Genomic DNA, 21,675 nt, shown 5'->3' with positions numbered 1-21,675 from the left:
TCTTTATTTATGTATAAGCGTATAGGTCTGTGTCGTGCCTCGCGCACTGGAATATTTTTTCGAGGTTACGTCGATTTATTGGTAAGTATAATGTTCTGCCTTGGAATTGTCAATTTATTGGAAGTACTGTCATTATTATATCGGTGCTTTAAAAAAAACTATAAATTAGCCTACAGCTGACGCATTGAAATACATTTTTCTGTGAATCGAGTTTTGAAATAGTTTAAATAAAAGTAGTACATTCAATCCCTTTTATCTTCATATTTTATCCCAGTGAATCGACGCATGCATATGCATCTTCTGGCGATATCGGAACGCTGAAAGATCGATTATCAATATTGAATGGAAAAAGTAATTAAATTTTTCGAGAATCTCAAATTAAAAAAAAACTGAACTTACCAGGCATGACTTATATTGGGATTCTGGAGCGTTAGCTTTACAATACTTTTCGGCGCATGCAAAGGCACGAACTGTTCGTTTCTAGAAATAAGATGATGTTTTTTGCAATACATGTATAGAATTTCATCGAATCCGCATAGATTTTTTAAAATAAATGTATTTGAAGCCATAAGTTGAATATCGTCAAGCTACTAGTTTATTGTAGAAAAGCAAATATAAGATTATAAAGACTTACAAGTTCAGCAGCTTGTGCACACATAATAACCGCCACTCCAACAAGAACACGGAGCAAAAAAAGCGTGTAGCAGGCCATGATCGAAATTTTAGAAGACAGTATTCTCAAGGAGATCTCTGGCTGGTATTCAAACAAAATCGTCCGGATGTGTGAGAATAAATTTTTTTTTATTTTTGTATGCGATAATAGTAGACGATGGCTTTAAAATTCGATTTCAATTGTCTTTTCCAAGCACATCAATTGAATTTCAAAGCGCAAACGCTTAAAAAAAAGTGTTTCCTGATCTCATTCATTTTATGTTCTCCATAATTTTTATTGTGCATAACTTCCGCTTATTTGAATTGAATTTTTTCACGGTAACCGGTGTATATTCGTATGCTCATAAAAATTAGAAAATTATCGTAAAAATTTGCTGATATTTTTGTAAAATACTTGAGACTCCATTGGCGCTGTTTAAATAGAACAAGCTCAATTTTTGAATATTCTGCTCGAATTAAAAATAAAACCGTGCGGGCGCGTTGTAACGGAAAATACCGGTATTCCCTGCATACGTCTTCGCGTTTTGCCCGGCAAAGGTAAAAAGTATGCACGCGATCTCCGAGCAAAACGGAGAGGAATTTGCGTCGAAATTCTTGCACGTGTCACAACTCTGCACACTGTACCGCTGCGCTTGTGCCTCGGGCTATGAATGTTCTTTGAATGGTCGCCGAAGAATTTTTACCTCCCCGACCTTTCGTTCCATCTTCTCGGATACGAATTCTTCCGAAAGCCTCGATTATGGAAGCGTACGTGGATATTGGTTTACGTTGTTGCGATTTGAGAAAAAGAAACTCTCAGCAGTTCGCTCTATCGACGCCGAAAGCCGCGAGTCAAGATCAGCCTAGAAACGGAGCCGGCCGCTCCCGGACACGTCCATATCTCACGCAATTTGCAGGGCATCAAGCGCCGGCAGCAAATACCCCCGCAACAGAGCAGAAGCAGCAGCAGCAGCACTCCACTTACAAATTGATTAGCCTCTGATGCACTGCGTCTTCCGCGTGCAGCCGTCCGTCAGTGAAAGGTGCGCGCTGCTGCTGTTGCTGCCGCTGCCGCCGCCGCCGCCGCCGCCGCGCCGCTCGCGTGTCCGGCTAATATGACAGATTGCAATCTGCTCTCTTCGTATATAACAAATGGGCTGTGGGAGGGGGATCGTTGCCGTTGTTTGCTGGGCGGGGGGTCACGACCTTCATCAGAGCGACTGGACGGGCTTCGGAGATGCACCTGATGTACCTAGCCGCGATCCCGATGAGCCTTCGTTAGCGCTCGACTGCACACTGCGAGCCGCGCTGTGTGTACTGTGTGTACGTGCGAAGTTATGGTCTGTCGGTTAGTCGCTCCCTGATGAAAAAAGATGTGCAGCGGTATGCCAGCATGCGGCATTTGCTCGAAACAAAACAGTTTTTTGGACTGGTCTTACTTTCTTCGTATAAACGTAAGCAAGAAAACTCTGGGAAAGGAACAAAGACAGTAGAGCGTAGGCAACGGAACCCGTCCACTCCGATCTCTCTCAGCCGCGCGTTGTCTTGTATATTATGAGCGCGCTCTCTGTCCTGGTCTTTTTGCTCGCCATAGGTGCCCTCGGATGAATATTGATTATGACTGGTATACGGTGTCCGCGACGCTTCCTGGACTCGACGGCAGCAGCGCAGCCAGAAGGCTGAACGAGCTTCTTTGTCACCGGCGGCTGCTGATGAGGCTCGTGTAATAATCATTGCGACTGCAGCCGCACGTATTTTTATTCCCTCTCGAAATTTACGCTTTACGAGGAGCGCGACGATTCGCGAACCGGTCATTACTGCAGCGCACCCCGTACGCTTGCATAAAACTTGATATACACGCGGCATCAGGCGGCACTAAATCCACATTTTGTACGACATTATTACAGTATACGCGCGCGCGACTCTCGGGCTAGAATAAACAAACATGTCGTTTACAGTTGGCTCTTTATTGCGTTACTGTAAAGTCGCGGATCCGTAATTTATTTACGAGGCATTCAATGTCTATCGCTGACAAATGATCAAATGAATACGGAATATGACTATATAATGAGTTGACCATTCAATCACATGGCCACATGTAAAGTACTTCCTATGTGCGCGCGTATCGCGACAATAATTATACGAGCGAGCTCTTCTTTGATTTACATTCGTAGTTCATCAGCATCAGCTCGATTAGTTACGCATCGCATTTAGATCAGGTCGCGCAGATTAAAAATCCATACAGCTAGCGTCGCGGAGAGAGATTTTCGCGCAGCGTACACCAGTAGCCGCTTGGTGTACACTGATTGCGATTAGGCTACTTGGAAATCGATTAATCAAGACGAGAGAGAGAGAGAGAGAGAGAGAGAGAGAGAGAGAGAGAGAGAGAGAGAGAGAGAGAGAGAGAGAGACATGCAAAACGCTTCCTTAATGACGATGATTCTTCAAAGCGTTTCTTCGTTTCCAGTCGAAGCATCGAAGCCGGGGCATTAATTTCACTTGATTAACCGCGACGTCTTCGACTCACGCTCGGGCCATTAATAGAAGGCACGCAACATGGAGGGACGTCAGAACAGCACACATCGCTTCCAATTTCCAAGCGACTCGATTCGAAACGAGGTAATCCCCTTTAGTGTCCCTCTGACCCCTTCCAGCCCGAGATTACACGCTTCGGGAATAAAGTAACTCGCTCGATCGCGTGTGCGGCGCACCTCGAGCACGTGCGCCGCGCTCGCGAGAGAAGGATCGACTCGACCGATGGCACGCAGGAGAATTCCACGGATGTACGGATGTATAAAATAGTTTTTCGGATTATCCCTCGCACTGATCTTCGCGTGAAATGTAGTTCAACGCTCGCGAAAAATCTTTGTCCTATACTCTGATCCCTGCGGCCCTGCGGCCGCGGGGCAAGAAAGCAGCGGGTCAGTAATCAGTACGCGTAAATCCGATTAGCCGCGCCGACAAGAAACAATGACAAATTGAAGCATCACAATGCGCGCAAGAAGCGCGAGCGTGCATTCGGAGGGCTCCCGATAATTAAACTACGATTCCGCGTAAAAACGAAGAACGAGCCGAATCATGGCTAATTATTAATGCCGAGAGAGGGGGATACACGGGCCTTGTAATCATCTGGGATTTTCATTAGCGCGCTTAAAATTCAGAGCAATTACAGTAGCGCGTTCGACGAGAGAGAGTAGAGCTGCAGCGCGGGAGCGTAAAACTAAAGAGAAGAAGCGCCGCGAGAACACGAGGAATCTCGAGTACGTCGTATATCCTTAAAAGCCTTCCGTGCAATATTTCTCCCCTCCCTTTTTCTCTCTCTCTCACTTATTCTCCCCTAACTTCTCCTTATCTATATCATTCCCTCTTTTTTCTCTTTTACGAGCTGGCCCGAGATTGAAAAAGCTATTAACCGCAGACTCGCGCTCTATATGTGTACGCGTATCCGCCCTGCAAACGTACACAGACACGCACACACAGGCAGAATTTCGAATAAATCGAAATCAATGCCGCGCACGCGAGCCCGCAGATATGGAGCGGCAACAAAGCGAGCCGTGTTTCATTTTTCGAATACAAGAGAGACGACGCGTACAGATCGACACGGGTCGATCGAAAAAGCGTACACACGAGAGCGAGACGAGACAATGAGAAGAGTCTGCATAATACGCGCCCGGAGATATGATGCGCGAGAGCGCGGGGATCGAGAAGAAGAATGATCGGTCGCTAATGTCGGGCTAATGCATATGCGCGGGGGAGAGATGAATGATTGCGGTCTTCTGTCCTCTTCTTTTGAGGTGTACGCGCGCGCGCGAGAGGCCAACGGGACGGCATTGTGCGGGAGCGCCGATGCTTTTGATCGGACGCCGCGGCGCGAGCATTGACGAGCTGTCGCCTGGATATGCATACGCTCTCTATCTCTGTGAGGGATAGTACACGCGCAGAGATGACGAGCAGGAATTATCCGGATAGCGAAAAGAACGCGATTCCTGTGGTCGTACTACGAAGCTGATTGATTTTGCGAAAGGAAGAACAATGGACATCTCTCGCGCGCGAGCTTACGAATGCAGATGCGGCTGACTGCGGCAAAAAACGCGCGCGCCGCGTCATTATCGCTGTCATTGTTCGCGAGCATTATATTTAAATGGCGCGTCGCGTGGGTGTCACGGATGCGACAGGCGTGCGTATAAAACGCCCTCCCGCATATCGAGGCGGAAAAATTCCATTGTTCGAGCCGTGCGTCTGACGAGTCACTCGGGAATTTCGGGATCGCGCGAGGATTGCAGGAAACTTTTCCTCTGCTGCGCTCGCACAGTACTCGATTTTTCGAGAACGAGCTTACGGTGTTCTTTAGAAAATTGGAAAGAGCTGCCCTGTCGCGGCTGAGGGGAAATAAAAAGGGTATAAGCGAGAAGGGCCAATTAAAGTTCTCGGAAATAAGCGAGAGCTGACTCATCTCGCGACGAATCGAATCGTGTATAGCCAGAGACAAAAAGATCTTATCTCGATCGTCATTGTTATTCCTCCCTATTTGAATTATCTGGAATCTCGAAATCCTGCTTGTTTTATGCATGACGCGCGCGCGACGTTTTGACCCCGCGCTGCTGCTGCTGCTGTGCGGAGAGCAGTTCTTTTGTTTGATTGAGAGTGGAAATTTTCGTTCTGTATGGATAGCGGTATTAAAATTTAAATGCGCTGCTCGGTATTCCGCTCCGTGTGTCGCGAGCGCGCGCGCGCGCGCTTTATGTTGCCGGAACCGGAGAAAACATCGATTTGCATCATTCGCGATCGCGCCTTCGTAAAAAATACTCTCATCTATCGCTACATCGCTGACGCACACACTCTGCACAAATACGAAATATCCACACGGTGGGGACGAATAGTGCGCGCGACAGCGAAGAATGGATATTTTTTCGCTAAAATTACTCCGCTTGTCGGCGTTGAGTTAGCGTCGTCGATCAAGGCGACAGGATCTTTATGCAAAGTTCATGAAATTCAATTTTCACGCGCTCGGCTTCTCGACGCGCGGCGGAAGATCGCGCGCGTGCAAACTATGATATAAGAAAAGCGCCTCAAACACTTTGCGAAATTTTCTACAGCTTATCTTTTGATCTCCCGTGTTTACTTAAAATCGGCCGTAAAATTCAATGTCGTGTATGGGTAAAGAAACCAAGCCGTCCTTTGTCCTCTTGGTCTAGCGAGCTATTCCTCGGCGTGAAAAGACACCGATGGTACTCGCACAAAAGCGGCATTAATACACTATACTCCCTTTGAATATTCACGAACTGCGCGAGTGAATAATTAGATACGTTTTATCTTCGGATATGCTGAGTTTCCGCTTGAAACTCGGAGCGTCAGATATTTCAATTGGATCTGCTGAATTAATCGAATAGCCGAAGTGGTATGGAGTTTGATTGGAACCCAACTAGCCCGGAATAGACGCGTCGTGAGGGTATCATAATTCCACGTGAAATAACCTGCCACACGCGTCTACTTATTCCTCGCGGAATATGATCAACGATGCAAACAGCACATCGGATCTCATCCCCCTCCTAATTGAAAGACTCGTATCCAGTATTCCCGCTGAAAGTACATAATGAAAAGCGATTAATTTCCCCAGCGATAAATCAGCTCGCAGAGGGTACGGTACAAGTCGTCGCGCAGCTGCGAAGCGCGCGCGCGAAAACCCTACGCAATTATCGAATATCGCGGGTGAAATATGCAAGAAACATATTCATTTCGCGGGGTATTGATTGCGGCCATAATTACATTGTCAGCCGCGCGCGTATCGATCAATCGATAAAAGGATCGATGCCCGTATAACCGCAGCGCTAAAACTAACGAACGTCTTCTCTTCTCTGTTTCAGGTAAGCTGCGTGTACGTCCAGGGAGATGGCACGTCGACGAGTAGCGCAAGTGTACGTGTGTATGTGTGTGTGTGTGTGTGCGTGTAACACACGAACAGGTATGAGAAACCCGTTAAGAGATGAGAAACGCCGAGAGCGGCGGTTTGCGCGCTCCTAATAAAGCCGTAATTCAGCCATCGAAATGAGTATCATTTGCGCCCGCCGGAAACTACAAAGCTCTCCGGCGAGAAGCGAGCTACGAAAGATCGCACGACCCGCCTTCGTGATTTACGAATCGGGCTACGCGAGAGAGGGCCACTCGTCGTAATTGCGAATGCTGGATAGGTTTATCTTCTGTAATAAAGCCGAGCAAGAGAGAGAGGGAACGGCTATGTGTATTAATGCATTGTGTAGTATGCCGTGGCTCGTTATGGCTTGGAGTATCGATGACCGAGTTGATGCTTTGCTCCTTTAAAGGCTCTCCCTGTATTGACGGCTGCGGAACCCTTTAGAGGCTGCTTCTTTTGGCTTCCGTGTGCGGCTTTTGGATAAATTACGAAGTGCAACTATACGTCCCGTTTCTCTGAAAATAATTCAGCTAAATCAGATCATATTCCCGACGTCGGCTCGCCTTTGAGCTGTAACGAGCCTAATCATAGCTTGAATATGGTATATCGCGGGAAAATGAAATAAAAAATCACTCGCCATCGTCGCTTATGTTTTAATAATGCTCCGCCTGCAGAATCTTATCGACGACGACGTATACTCGCGAGCTTTCATGCGTGAAAAGAGCGCATAATTGACTATTACATCGAGAACTTATTGATCGTTACTTAACGCAACCATTGGTTACGCGCGTAATTAAGTGACACTTACATCGCGAGCCTGATAGAAAATATCAATGTTTCATGCACGATAATGCTCCGGCTTATGCGATAGATCTATCATCCGTGCGATGCTCCGCGAGTGGTAATTTCATATTGATAGCCCCGCCGCCGCGTTTAATAAACGCAATAAATACCAGGACCGCGATAATCGAGCCAACTCCCGCTCGATAATTCAACGCCGATCTCCTAATACAATCGAGGGTATAACTTTCGCGATGCTCTTCCAACCGCTTCCGTGTCTAATCATCTCTCTCTCCCCGCAGTGACATTCCATCGCGCCCTCTGATGAGATGCGCTTCGAAGCTCTGACGCACAGACACGCGTGCCGCCGCTGCTTCAATTGCGCCGTATCTTATGGCGGTCTACTGTGTCTGCGGCGATGGGACTCGTGAATTATCATCTCGTTCCACTTCGCTCCGGCGATTATCTTGACGGCGACGCGTTGTGCGAGTTAATTGTGCGTTGATGTGGCTTTTTTCGCGGCTGTTTATTGTACGTTCAAAGTAAACTTTTGAATTTTTACTCCAGATTCGTCGGCAGTCGATATGGTTTTCACTTATTGGCGTCTCAATCGCCGAACGAGAATTTGATTTACGAGTTGAGCATAATTGAATCGTGAATTAATATGCATAGACGTCGTATATTCCGATAGTATGCCCGTAAAGTCCGATACGAATCTGATAAAATCCAACTTTACGATCTCCTGAAGTTTGGATAGATTCTCAAAGCAGGATGTAATTTATACAGTTATCTGAAAAGGTTAATCCCATTACTAGCTCTGTAGCGCTCTCTCTCTCTCTCTCTCTCTCTCTCTCTCTCTCTCTCGTTATACGGAGTTTTTCGCTCGCAGCAGAAAGAGGGAGAAATTCAAATTCCGAATTTTTCCGAAGAAAAACTTTCCATATCGCAATAAACAAGCCCGCCGCGCGCGCATCCGAAAAAAAAGCGCATCGACGTTCGTTCTCACACAAAAGCCACGTTTGGCTTGCGCGCAATTACCCGGCAGTTTTCAATTTTCCCGCACTGCGCAGATATTCCAGATAAATGGAAACCTCTGCTTGTTGCCGGGCTTCCGGTAGCATAAAGATTCCATGTAGCTTACTCTTAAGCTCGGGCGTGGCGCGCGGGCCGATTAAAGTCGCGTTCTCGCGAGTTATGCTCTCTCTAGCTTTCGCGCTTGCGCCTCGTACAGCCGAGAGCGAAGGTATAATATTAGCACTCTGGCGATAGTGTCGCGCGATCGCGGGCTTTTTCGTGGAACACACGGTGAGAGGGAGTGATTTATCGAACGATTTTCCCCGCGGAGCTGAGCTATTATTTGCGCGCGGATGTACATGTGGGGTACGGCCTGGAAATGAACGGGACGTTTAATTAATATGAATTCCCGGAGATGATACTAATGAGCGTAATGCAGTGCGTATATAACCCCTATACTTATCTCATCTGGGTAATATGGCCGTGCGCGCGCTCGGCTTATCCGACGTGTTGAGCGGTTATTTAATTTTCCGCTGTATCGTTGTTATAATACACTACTGCACACTCGACTGATTTAGTGTCATTTTTTTCCGGACAGAAGATTTTCGTATACAAGCAATTCTCTCCTCAAGAAACGTCCGCTCCGGTCATAAATCAGAGGCGAAGCCCCGAATCCGAACAATTTTTGCATTCACCTCGCGGCTGCACCGCTCGCGATGTGTATCTCCGCTGCTGCAAGCGTTTCAGAGGGAAAAATCCGAGATCGTCATCGCGCGTCTGACCGGCTGCACTCGCTCGGTCTTTTATCAAAGGGCGATAAAAGGAATTCCCCATTGTTTGCGCGAGAGGAGCGAGCGACCTAATTAGAATGCCCGCTCGCGCGCGATTCGCATCATAAATTCAGCGAGCGCGCGCGAAAGGGGCGTATATAATTCATTCGCGCTCGCCGAGCACATTCTGCGCGGCGAGCGAGAGGAGTAGCGGAAGTGGGCACTTCCCAAAGTGTCTACCTCCATACCGACTTCTCGCTCTCGGTGTGTTAAGTGGCCGGTATCTCGGATTCTCGTGTGAAATCGCCCCGTCGCGAGAATTTTATTGAGTTTTTTATCGAGCGAGTTATGGAAGGTCGATACAGCAACACAGTGAATCGACGAGGATCAACTGCGTGTGGTTTGACTGCCTCATCCCTCGAAACGCGCACATATCCGATTCTCGGTTTTATTCGTCCCAGCAGGCACATGGTGACTGCTCTGAGTCTCGTCGCTAATTGATGACTCTATTACGCGGTATTTCAGCGCTGCGGCTTCTATATCGCTTTCGCGGAGTCTTTAGGAGCATACGGGGGATCGTTTAGATATCTCTCGTTATCGCGCGGAATTGGAAGCTTTTACCGGGTGATTCGGATGTACTTAATCGAATGTTTGATCGTGCGTCAGTGGGGGCTGTAACGGTAAATGTGGGCTTTAACCAATTCGGGCACGATGGCAGAGATTACCGCTTGCTGTAAGAGACTCTTCCTTGCGAGCATAACTGTCCCTTCCTCAGTCTCTCTCCTGCTGCTCTCTCCGCAGGACTACCACTCGCGGACGACTTGTTAAATCGTCATCGTTCCATGAACCGGTTCTCCCCAACCGTCTTTCCCCGCCATTATACTTCGTAATGAACGGCATCTAGAATGTCGATGAAAAATCATATCGCGGAACAATGGTCCCGACAACGGGGGCCCACCGCACAAATAATTCAGCCCAAGGCGGCACGATACACCCTGCGCGCGCCGTTGTGCAGCAATTCGAGCCGCCGTCGTCGAGGAAGAGCTGGCATCATAATTAACGCGCGATCAACTTGTTTTTGAATTCGAGGGCGTATGCAGAGTCGAGTGGAATTACGGGGCATTGCGTTTCCTCATTAGGATCCGATGTAATGCGTTGTCGGAGAGCGTCGCTTGTTACAGCAAGCTGGGATTCAGTTTTAGGCGAAATATTAACAAACGCTTCCCGCTTGTCAATTTATCTCGCAAATTTGCACTCGGATTTTAATACTATACGTTATACGAACTCGCCGGTAAAAATAAATCTCAACACACGCCATCTCGAACAACAAAGATTCTTCTACGGCGCGATTCCAAGCCGTGCGATAACGATGACTCTCGGAATTTCACGCGTACGGGGATTCCCGTCGTCCTCCTCTGGGAAATTGGCGCAATAACTCCGCGCGCGCACGAGTATTCGATCCTCGCTCCTTCGACAAAGTTTACGACCCAGTCGGCGGCGGAACTTTGGGGAGCAGTCGTACAGGGCTGGCTCTTCCGGCTTGGTTGTGATTTTCGCTCGCGAGTTTGCAGATGGGATAACCCTCGAATTGAAATTTGTATAAAACATCGTCGGAACCGAGTACGCAGCGAAGGAGTGGGGTCGCAAGGAGGCAGCGATTTAAAATTAATACGGCTTGTTAAAATTCAAAATAACTTTGACAATCTCCGAGTCGAAATCTCTGCCCCCTCTGCACATCTGATTTGCATAATTACTCGTTCTATTTTACCGGCTTGATCCCGCGAGCCGAGAGAAAATATTCATGCTACGGAATAGTAAATCAATGGGAAAGTTTCACCTTGGAGACGAGAGAGAGAGAGAGAGAGAGAAGGACCCCCCTTTAGTCCGCCGCCGGGGGAAAAGTTAATTAAGCTTTTAAATCGAGGACACGAGAGAGTGCGTGCGCGCTATTCTGAAGCGTTTTGCAAAACTGCTCTTATTTTGACACGCAGCTCTCTTATCTCGCTGACGTGTACTTAACGACGCTGTTAATCTCGCGAAATATATAGAGAGCTGCATCGATACGATCTCAAAACTGCGGAGTATACATATCTGACGCGAGTATCAACAGGGGATTAATCATTGCTGCCGGGAGAAAATTTACAAACTCTCGGTGGACTTCCGAGAAGAAATTTGACATCGATAATCTGCGCGGAACCGCGGCTGCGGCGGCAACAACAACGTCCCGTAATAGAAGCGAGAAAACAAGCGGTGAAGGAGAAGCAGGAGAAGAAGAAGAAGAAGGCGAAGCGAGAAGAGAGAGAGAGAGAGAGAGAGAGAGTCGGGCCCCCGACAATGCTAATGGCTGTCTAGGGCCGGCTTTATGCCTGTCTATTGTGCGGCTTCTTATTTATAATGATTGTGGAAACGCCTACGTGATGCACTTTATTGAGTCGTTTTCCTCGCGGCGGAGCGACACGTTGCGCTCCCGTGTAGACCTATACGTGTCTCCTCCTCCTCCGCATCCTCCTCCACCTCCTCACCTTCTCTTCCTGGTCTTCTCTCTCTCTCTCTCTCTCTCTCTCTCTTTCTAGCAGTCGCTGAATAAGATCGCCACAATGTCTCATTTTAATGCCGCCGCCTCTCGTGCCGCTATTTCTTTTTTCGTCGTATATCGTACCGCCATCGCCGAGAGAGAGAGAGAGAGAGAGAGAGAGAGAGAGAGAGAGAGAGAACTAGAAGTTCTCGCGTATCCAATTACACGAGGCTCGAACTCCGTACGCGTGTTGCAAAGGTGGAAAGGAACAGAAAGCCAGCTTCCGAGCGATACATGAATGAACGGATATGCGCGCCGAGCTTTTTCTCCGTCGTTATATCGTTACGGCTTCTTATCGATGCCAATAGTAGTATGAGAAAGAAAGGCGGCGATTATTCCGCGGCTCTTCTTGCTTATTACCGCCACAGGGAAAATGTTGGCGATAAAGTTGATTCAAGCCGCGGAAAAATTGAGATAAGGCGTCGTTCGGGGGGGTATAAAAGGGAGCGAAAGCCCCGGAAAAGGATATATATAAGCAAGGAGTGGGTGTTATATAGACGGGCGAAGAGTGACCTTCTCGCGTCGTCGGCTATAGCTGGAGCGCAAACTATTTACGAGCTCTCTCGAAATCCCGGCTGTTGGCGCGAAAATATTTTGCCTGATGCCCGAGAACGCGTGATGAAAGTTTTTATTATATACCCGACCGACCGGGAGATTTTACGAGCGACGCGCGTCATATTGACGTATATGCATTAAGAAGTGTTTCAGCCTCGTCGAGAGAAAAAAAATATATATCCCCGCCCGTCGAAAATTCGAAGCTCGCGCTGCACGTCGAGGCTTTTTCGACGAAAAACGCCGAGAGCGAGAGATAAAAAGGAGCAGCAACAGCGATGAGGGACACGAGCTTATGCATTTTGAATAAAAAACGCGCGGCCGAATGTTCAAGACGAGTTAACGTCCTCTCTCCAAATGAAATTCGCCGACTCAACGATTTTATCATCCCGACGTTGAAAAGTGGAGCGCTCTGCAGGCGCATCGAGAGAGATTACGCGCTCCGAAAATAAAGTGCGCGCACGCCTGAAACACGGTATGAAAATTCAAAGTGGCGCAATTAAAACTTTATACGCGCTCGAAAAAAAAGGAAGCTCTCTCGCGCGCGCTAACTGACGTGTCCAAGCTTTAAAAGCGTTCCGGCAGCAACAGAACTGCTGCTGTTTATTTAGAGCGACGTGAGGAGCGTTGTTTCAAGCTTTGAGAATACTAGAATATAGTGCTTTATTATTTATTTTAATGACCGACGGATTCGATACGCGCGAGTCGCGTCACCAACAGAGGATAAATAGCTGCGGACAGGCCTGCGCCAACGCAGGTCACGTTTGGAATCTTCGATAAATAATCCAGGCGGACTATTTGTCAGGGACAGGAGCGCGGACCTCGTTAAGCTCTTTCTCTTCTTAGCTCTGATTCTCGCGATCGGACACGTTGTCGACGACAGGCTAAACACGCTCCTAATAACCCAGAATCGCTGCACCTGCGTCGCGCGCGCGCGTATCCGCAGTCGATCGCGGTAGCAACGTCATCATCCGCAAGCTCCTCGCTCGGCTTAATTTCCGGCGGCCGTCCGGTGAATTATGGCCGGCTCCAGGGGGAGCCACGTACAATGCGCGCGCGTGCGAGTCGTCGCTGCTGCACACGCTAACGAGCATCCCCGCGAGACCGGTTCTCTCTCTCTCTCTCTCTCTCTCTCTCTCTCTCTCTCTCTCTCTCTCTCTCTCGGACACGCTTGATTGGCACCGTTGCTACGCGTGCATGTGTGTGTGTGTGTGTGCTGCGGCAGAGATGACCACTCGCGGGATGAGAAACGCCGGCTTGGATTTACAGCTCGTCGTCGTCGTCCTCGTCTTCCGCGTCGACGCGACGAGATATCCCCCTGTATACGAGCTCTCCGCACAATGTATGTGCGTGTATAGCTTGGCGAGAGATGCGTAATATAAGAATTAACATATACCGCGAAGGGTATGCATGTTTATGAGTGCATATCGGCTTTGATGAATTGCGGACGGGAGAGAGAGACGCGCACGCCGTGTCCTGTTAGCAGCACACCATCGCGGAAGCTCCAGTGCGGCCACGAGATGAGAAGATCGCTAGTAACGAGGATTGAGGGATATCTCTCTTTTCTAGGAATTATTAGCCTCGCTGCACGAGATGTTGTTTTTGAAAAAACAGATTATTGCGTACAATAAAAGGGCGGATACAAATCGCGGGACCGGCTCGTTAAATTTAATTCAACTGTTTATCTTATCCGAGTCCGAGTCGGACTATATATGCTAATCCCAGAGGCGCCACGTCCGCGCTTTTCCACTTTATCAATGGAAGAATAGCGGAACCTGCAGCGCGGCGCTGCACTTGCCTCCCCTCCGACGCAACAAAGAGCGACACACAGCCCGGAGATAAGAGATCTAATCGCTCGCGAAAAATCCCCTCCTGCGCCATACAGTGCAGTTCGCTATGAGCAAGCCGCTATATAGTAGACTCGCGCTCCGACGGATTAGAAATTCAAATGTTTTAACGGCGAATCCCTTTCTTTCTATCGTCTCCCCCAACAAGCCGGCGACGAGGAGTCAGGACTAACGACGCGGTTGCGCTACATACACACACACACACACACACTAGGCTGATGAATATTGAAGGACTGGGTGGCTTTGTGATCGAATTAGATGATAAATATACGAGCTGCGCAGCTGCGGAAGGGAAGAGAGAGAGAGAGAGAGAGAGAGAGAGAGATGCACTCGGCTGAGCACACGACTCGTGCGTATCCCGAGGCGACGATTTGCCAGTGCGTAGGTATATCTTTGCGAGAACAATGCGCAGCGAGCATTTGTTGCTGCCGGCTTGTTTATCGCGAGAGCTGCATCGTCCGCCTGCTTGATGAGCCGCGCTGCGTGCCCCCGATCGAGCCGAGGATACACTTGCGAGCTTTTTCGCGAAATTAATTTACAATTCGACTAATTGGACTAACAGTTTAACGCGGGCGTACGGCTACTACTGCGAATTAATCATCGCGCAGACGTAATTATTTTTTGCCCCTCCGCGCACAGCCATCAGAGTACAAAACGCAGTAAAACGCGGCGTAACGACCACGCGGCTTTCTAATTACCATCAGTAGTAGCTTCCTCATAGACCTCTGCTCACGTTTTATCATAGCCTTAAATCAATTGGCCGATGCGCCTCGCGTCGTTCGCGCGCGGCGATTATTACAGTTTACACCCGGAATAAAAGCTCTGCATGGCCGACTATACACGTGTGCGTAAATCGCGCGGGCCGAAAAAAAAAGTGCCCGCGCGACGGAATTTACGAGCATCGTAATGAGAAAAATTTGCCTCGCGCTAGCTCCGCGGCGCCTTATTGAAATTTATGCCCCGCCTAGAAGAACGAACTCTTTACGACTCACTTAATAGTGCTGCTCGCAGCGCGCGCTCTCGCCCAGTAGTATATCTCTTCGCTATGCGTAATTGCCCCCGCTTTCTTTCCTTGCGTACACGCGCTGCTATGTCTCGCAGCGTTAGACTTCGAGAATCGATGCTGCGTTGAGCACGTCGACTCGGACGAAAATTTTCAGGGATGATGAAATATAGCCGTGTGTAGAGGGGCGAATCCCCTGGCGAACGGATTCCGTGCGGCGAAATGCCTTATCGGAATCCGGCGGCGCGCGAGTTTATCGAAGATATTCGGCCTGACCTCCCGCGCCGCGCTGCCGAGAGAGGAGCATTCCTCCCGGGGATTGTATTCGCAAGATCTGAATTATTCAGGGCTGCTGCGCGTGGAAACGATTTTATTACACTCGTCGCGCGGCCTTTAGTTTCGAAGCGAACGATCGCATTTTTTCCATCGAATCCCAGTAGTCAACTCGAATTATAGTCAGACGGACGTCGAGATCCGAACGAAGAAAATCGCGCAGATGAAAGCAGCGGCTCGCACGCACGCCTCCCGCTAATAACTCGGCACGGCTGTATCTGGGAGCGCAGCAGTCGTCCCTCACACAATCGAGCCGAGCTCAGGCGAGCGCGGCAGCCCGTTACTTATCTCTCTCGCTGTCTACTCGACAAAGCCGTGGCAAAAGGAGACAAAAGAGACTGTTGAACTACACGAGCCTCGTCGTCGCTACAGCCTAATGAAATGCGCGAAAACTCGCGGCGCGCCGGACCCCCCATCGGCGCATTAGCATTTTCCACGCGAGCTCGCAGTTTGCAGTGTACATGCAAAACCGGACGGAGGGAAAAATCGACGCTGGAATTCGGCGATGCCTGTACGTCGCGTAGGACCTCAACGCGAGCTTTTGTGCGTTCGACTTGTTGCTGCTGCTGCTGCGGCGCTAACGGTATATTTCTGATGTCTGGCTACGCACGACCTCGATCTACGCAGCATTGAATAACTTTTTCAATATAACAGCTCGTATAGTGTGCTCGGTTCGCGCTGTTAACAAATGAACCCGCGATACTCTCCATAAATATCTCCGTCAATGGGCCTTAATAACCCCCTTTCGAGAGTAGTCGTTCCGAGCGCATATACGCCACAATGCTGCACGCGTCGCGCAGAGCGGCTAATGCGCTCGTAAAACCGAAAAGTCATTTCTCCGCGCACACACGCGCGGCCTCGGAATCGTCGAGCGTCCGGATTACACGTCCTCCGCTGTAGCGAAAGTGAGGAATTATACACATGCTGCGGCGCTTAATGCCGCTTAATTTCGGATCGCCACGTGCTCAACACACCCACGCGTACTGTCGTCTTAGTCGTTCTGATTTACGGGACTTGCTTGCTCGCGCAATAATTCATCGCGTCGATGTGTGCGTGTGTTGTTGCATGGGTTTCGGCCTTACGTTATTATTTATTTTATTGCGACCGGGCGCCGCGGCTTAATTAAGCCCTGTTCCGATTTATTCAGAGGAGCTTGAGTCCTAAATCACGCGGAATCTTTTTCTCGATATAAAAGCAGTTAAAGTTGCTTCGATGGCTCTGCACAAAGCGTGATTTATTAAGATTTTCGGACGAGATTGCGCGATGTTAACTGTGCCGTACATATCGGGAACGGCTTATTGTTTGTTGGAGATAAATTCACCGCGAGCCAATTATTACAGTAGGTACAAACGCATCTCGTTCCCGAACGCAATATATACTTTCCAATCCGCGCGCGACTGCGGCACATATATATCCCGGCCGGGAAATATCGAAGAATACCCCAGCGGACCGAAGGAAATCATCGAATCAATTCCAGGCAGTTTGCAGCTCTCTTGCGGAAATTCGCTCGGCGCTGGCGCCGGACGTTTCACTTCACGTGCGAACTCTCGCGCGAATAATTCATAGCCCCGGCGGATTATTCGTCGCGTATATTTCAGGGACCGCGCGGGATTAATTCAGTTGCCTTTCCCGCCACGTTGCAGGCCTCCTCCGTACGCCGGAAGATATCGATCTGTTATATTCGCTGTTAATGCCTCTTCCTTTATCATCATCGATATCGAACGCATCATGATCTCCGACATAACGATTCACGAAAAACAATCCAAGCGGAATTTCACGAATAGAGCAGACATAAGGAACCGCGCCCTGCCCGTTCCCATAGCGTCGGCTGATTGAGCTGCCCGTTGTCGGCCGCGTCTCGATCGCATCGCTCGCTCGCTCTCTCGGCGCGCCTCTCGATCAGATATATATCGACCGGGAGTAGAATATCCGAGCCGCGCAGTCTGCGCGCCGCGCGAACCTGTTCCTCGGCCGATGCTACAGTCATTGAAAAATTAATCTTCTTTTATCGGAAGGAAATTCCGCGGGGAGTAGGGTGTGGGAAGCGTTACTTAACGGGACGGCGCTTCTCCTCGTTTTCCTCTCCGAAAATTACGCGTCCCGCACAACCCCGAAATCGGAGATTCAGCCTCGTTACGCGACTCTCGTAAAATATAAAGCGGCGAACCGCGTGTATGCGCTCGCTCGAAACGCGAAGAGACAAAAGGAGGCAAGTAGAAAGAAGAGGAGGAGAAGCGAGGCAACGTACGCAAAGTACATAAAACGCACAATGCGCCCGCGGCGCTGCTCTCGGGGAACACAGAATTCGCATTCGGCCACATCCTTCTCTTTATCGCGGCGGTGGCGGCGGCCGTATTTGCATATCGGTAATGGTCGGAGCGCCGCCGCGATTGCCGCCGGCGGCTAGCCGTCTGCTGCCTCGCGACGACGTATGTTGTATACTCGACGAGGCTTCCCTCTCTCGCGTTCTTTTCACAGCGCCGGCTCTCTCTCTCTCTCTCTCTCTCTCTCTCTCTCGGATATGCGTGCGCTGCCTTTTTGCACGATTTTTCCGCCGGTTTACCGTACTTCGCCGGCCAGCAGGTTTTTCGGAGAGGCTTCTGACCTCCGTGAGTACTCTTCTTTTCCTTCGAGTGACTCGGACGCATGTAGAGTGCGTGGTTGAAGAAGCTAGAGTAAATATGCGGGAAAAAATATGCATCGAAAGTACTATCACTCCCCGCACAAAAGACACAAACGACGAGTCGTCAAAGGAGGCGAACGAGCAGAAAAAAAGCAGCAAGCAGCCGCAGACAGAAAGAGAGAAATAAAGTGTATCCTTTGAAATGTCAATTCGTCGAGCGGCGCAGGAGAAAAAAGAGCGAATATCGATCGTACGCCGGAGAGAGAGAGAGAGAGAGAGAGAGAGAGAGAGGGAATGTCAACATAGTCTGGTAGTCGTTGCGCCGTGAATCGACGCGAATTTTCAAGGCTCTTAATGACACGCTCCGATACACACCGCTGTCGTCGCCTCCGTATTGCGGGCGTAATGTTATACGAGTTCACTGACTCGATCGCGCGACGTTGCTCGCTCCTGTCGGAATGTATTAAAAATTCCTCCCCGTAGTTGCGTCATACCGGAGTAATGCGATTTTCTGATTAATATGTGTGGATCGAGCGATTGGAATTCTTCGATATTAATGTTTGTCAGCGCAAAGCAAACGAGGAGGCAGTTCACTTCAATTTAAACGTATAACGGCGGATGGGAAAGAAAAGAGAAAAATTCTGACATCCGGATAATGGAGCGTCTACTTTGAGCCGTCAGATCATGGGCACCGACGATATTGCCGACTTTCGTCAATGTATATACCAATCCGTCTACTTAAGCGTCCCAAAACGTCGAATTAATTCCGACAAAAAGCTTCTGCAATAAACGAAATGACGAGCAACATAAACATCGAATAGTATATTGTAGTACCGAACGAGAAAATTAATTTCTGCCATCCAATTAGCCGTAATTAACATGCACATCGTGTCCATGATGGATGTAACGCGAGCCATTTCATCATCCCATGATTCATTGCGAACGGAATATGAATCGGAAAATTATACACACAAGCGCGCGTAGCTCAATCGCTCAGCGCACGTTTCTTCCATTTCCATCTGCTGCGCGGGCGCGCAAAAACAGTTTTAACGATAAAACAGGGCAAACTTTAAACGTCGAGGAAAGCTCAGCCGGGCTAATTACCCCGATCCGCGATCCGCCTATGCGCTCGAGCGAGCAAACGAATTGAAATGTATAAAACTGTTAAGAGGCAGCGGAACCCCCCTCGTCCTCTCGCGGAAAAATTCTCAAAGACGCGCGACATCAAAGACGCATATATTGCGCGACTCGGTGGAAACTGCGGCTTATTTATTTATGCGCGGCAAGTAGCTACGAGCGCGCGCGCTTTTACCTCGATCTCGATTTAATGAGGGTCCTTTAAAATTTTCATTCCGCTCTCGCTATTTGCCGTCGAGAGTCTCTGCGAAAGCGTATTTTTTTTCCTGCTCGCTGCGAGAGAGATGTATCCTCGTTTGAAAAATTCCACGAATTGCGGTCGGCATAGCTGACGCGCGTCTGGATTGCGGGTTATTAAATCGATCGTTACTTTTTTTTCCTTATCGGCGAGGGAGATACTTTGTTTCTTTGGTCGATTCGAAACCGCGTGATTACGCGTTATTCCATCTCTGGCCGCAGCTGGAAATCGCTGTGTCAACTTGCAATACGGTTACAAGCAGTTTGAATTTTCCTGTCTCCCGGAATAACGTAAAGGCGTTTACTGACATCGAGGCGAGCAATGATCGGCCGATCTCGCGGTCGCGCATTCGTTTCTATCTCACTCGCGCCGACAATGGCTCGTGAAGATGCTTGAGATTTCATTGACGCAGCGTAATCAGATAAAGGAGCGAATGAAGAGCCTCGGGAGTTGTGGGAATCAACGTTTTCGTTCATCGCAAAAAACACACACGCGTATAGAGTGAGAGAGCACGCCGTTAACCCTCATACCAGACGCGTGGAGCAGCTAAAAATACAAAAGCCCAACCCAGAGCCGAATCCATACATTAGCTCTGTACTCAAGAGAGAGAGAGAGAGAGAGAGAGAGAGAGAGAGAGAGAGAGAGAGAGAGCGGCCTGGGTCGGTGTATAAATCCGCACACTCAGCATTCCCGGCAAAAAGGCGGAGCGTATTTATTCCCCTGACCCGACGCGAGAGCTGCCGCTGTGCTGGTAATAATCCGCGGCGCAGCTATAGAGCAGCAGTAGCTCTCCTTTTTGCTCTCGCTGAACGTAGGGGTTCCGCGTTCCTCTGCTTGCGAGCGAGTGAGTGGAGGTGAAAAAAATGCCTATTTAACGGATCGTTCACGAATTAACCGCGGCGCTAACTGCCACACCGTCTGCGTCGCTGATGGCAGCTGAGCAGGTGAATTGTTGCGGCGAGTTCCGCGTTTTACGAGCTGGGTTGGGTCGGCGGCCAGTTTTCCTTTTTATCGCTCGCGGACATACGTACACACTGCGGCTTTTTGACGGATAAAAGGCCGTACTGTTCGTATGATGTAGTAGGCGGTTGTTGTGATTCCGATGATGAAACTACTTTGGAATCATATATACTTGCCGTAGAAATGGAAATAGTTCCTCCTCGAAAAACACGTCGGCGACACGGTATTATACACACACACACACACACACACACACACTGCTCTTTGGCAATTCACGTAGTCGTCGTCGCGTGCGCGTGACGCGGATACGCAAAAGCCATTTTCTCGGAGGAAAAAATAACGAGGAGGAACCGCGCTCGCGCACGATGTTTCTGAAACTGACAGTTTGCTTGCGCGCTGCGGCTAAACCGATAAACAATAGTCTGACGCCCGTGTGTTTCGCGTGCGCAGCGGACAAAAGGCTGAAAGCACGCGGCGCGCGGAGAGAGAGAGAACATTTTTCCGGAAATTGAAATTAGCGTTAGAATTTCCGCCGCTGCGGCTTGCTGCTTGTTTCATTGAATCAAACGCTGCGTAGAGCTCCGTTGAAAGATCTTGGATTTTTATATTTTTCCGGGTAGAGATTTAATTGTGAGCAAATATTTGTTTCTACTGATGGAAAAAGCTCGGCTTTTTGATCTTGATTACTCCCCTTTTCAACTTTTCCGCTGTAATTAAGCGTGAAATTCCTGTATCCGAAGCCTCGTAAACGAAACTCGATCTCGACGAGTAAATCTTTACGAGTCGATCGCGCGCAAACGCAAAAGAAAATAAGTTCAGGAACTAATTCATAAACCGAGCGCTAAAGCAGGAAAAGTGCATATCCCGCAACGCCCTAAAATCTAAAACGCAAACACTGTAGCTCCGAAAATACGGCTCGCGCTCGGCTTAAGAGATATTAAAAGCAGCCGCGTGCAGAAGGAGGAAAAAGAAGAAAAAAATTATGCTCGCCGCTGCAGAGAGAGAGAACGAGAGAAGAAGCCTCGGTTGGGTACTTAGCCGGCGTTAATGCGCAGCGACCACGGACTTGTAATTCCGTAATGCGTCGGCTGGTTATTTAAAGCTCGGCCCTTATTAAATAATAAAAATGAAAAGCGCGAGTAGCATTAGGGCGTGTATGTGTGCAAGCAAGACGTATGCGTGTGTGTGTGTCCGTTGTGGTATATTGCGCTACTCATTTCGGTGGCAGAAAGAAAGCCCTCGGTAAAGCCGCTTTCATTCATATGGGATATTTTTAATTCT

At 49.0% G+C, this 21,675-nt stretch overlaps 1 protein-coding gene and 1 long non-coding RNA gene across 4 annotated transcripts in view; both read left to right on the top strand.

Moving 5' to 3' along the window:
- The window catches only part of LOC116415949, a 44,293-nt gene extending 37,187 nt beyond the window's left edge, over positions 1-7,106 (top strand). Inside the window, exon 4 of the long non-coding RNA XR_004226482.1 lies at positions 6,516-7,106. This is a non-coding gene — a long non-coding RNA (uncharacterized LOC116415949). The remainder of the gene's footprint in view (positions 1-6,515) is intronic.
- The window catches only part of LOC100122037 (CCR4-NOT transcription complex subunit 6-like), a 287,898-nt gene that overhangs the window by 245,037 nt on the left and 21,186 nt on the right, over positions 1-21,675 (top strand). The window lies entirely within an intron of this gene.

The sequence above is a fragment of the Nasonia vitripennis genome, chromosome 1, assembly GCF_009193385.2.
Source record: "Nasonia vitripennis strain AsymCx chromosome 1, Nvit_psr_1.1, whole genome shotgun sequence".
NCBI classification, from domain to species: domain Eukaryota; kingdom Metazoa; phylum Arthropoda; class Insecta; order Hymenoptera; family Pteromalidae; genus Nasonia; species Nasonia vitripennis.
Note: the sequence above shows the minus strand (reverse complement) of the source record. Positions and strands in the feature narration are given on the sequence as shown.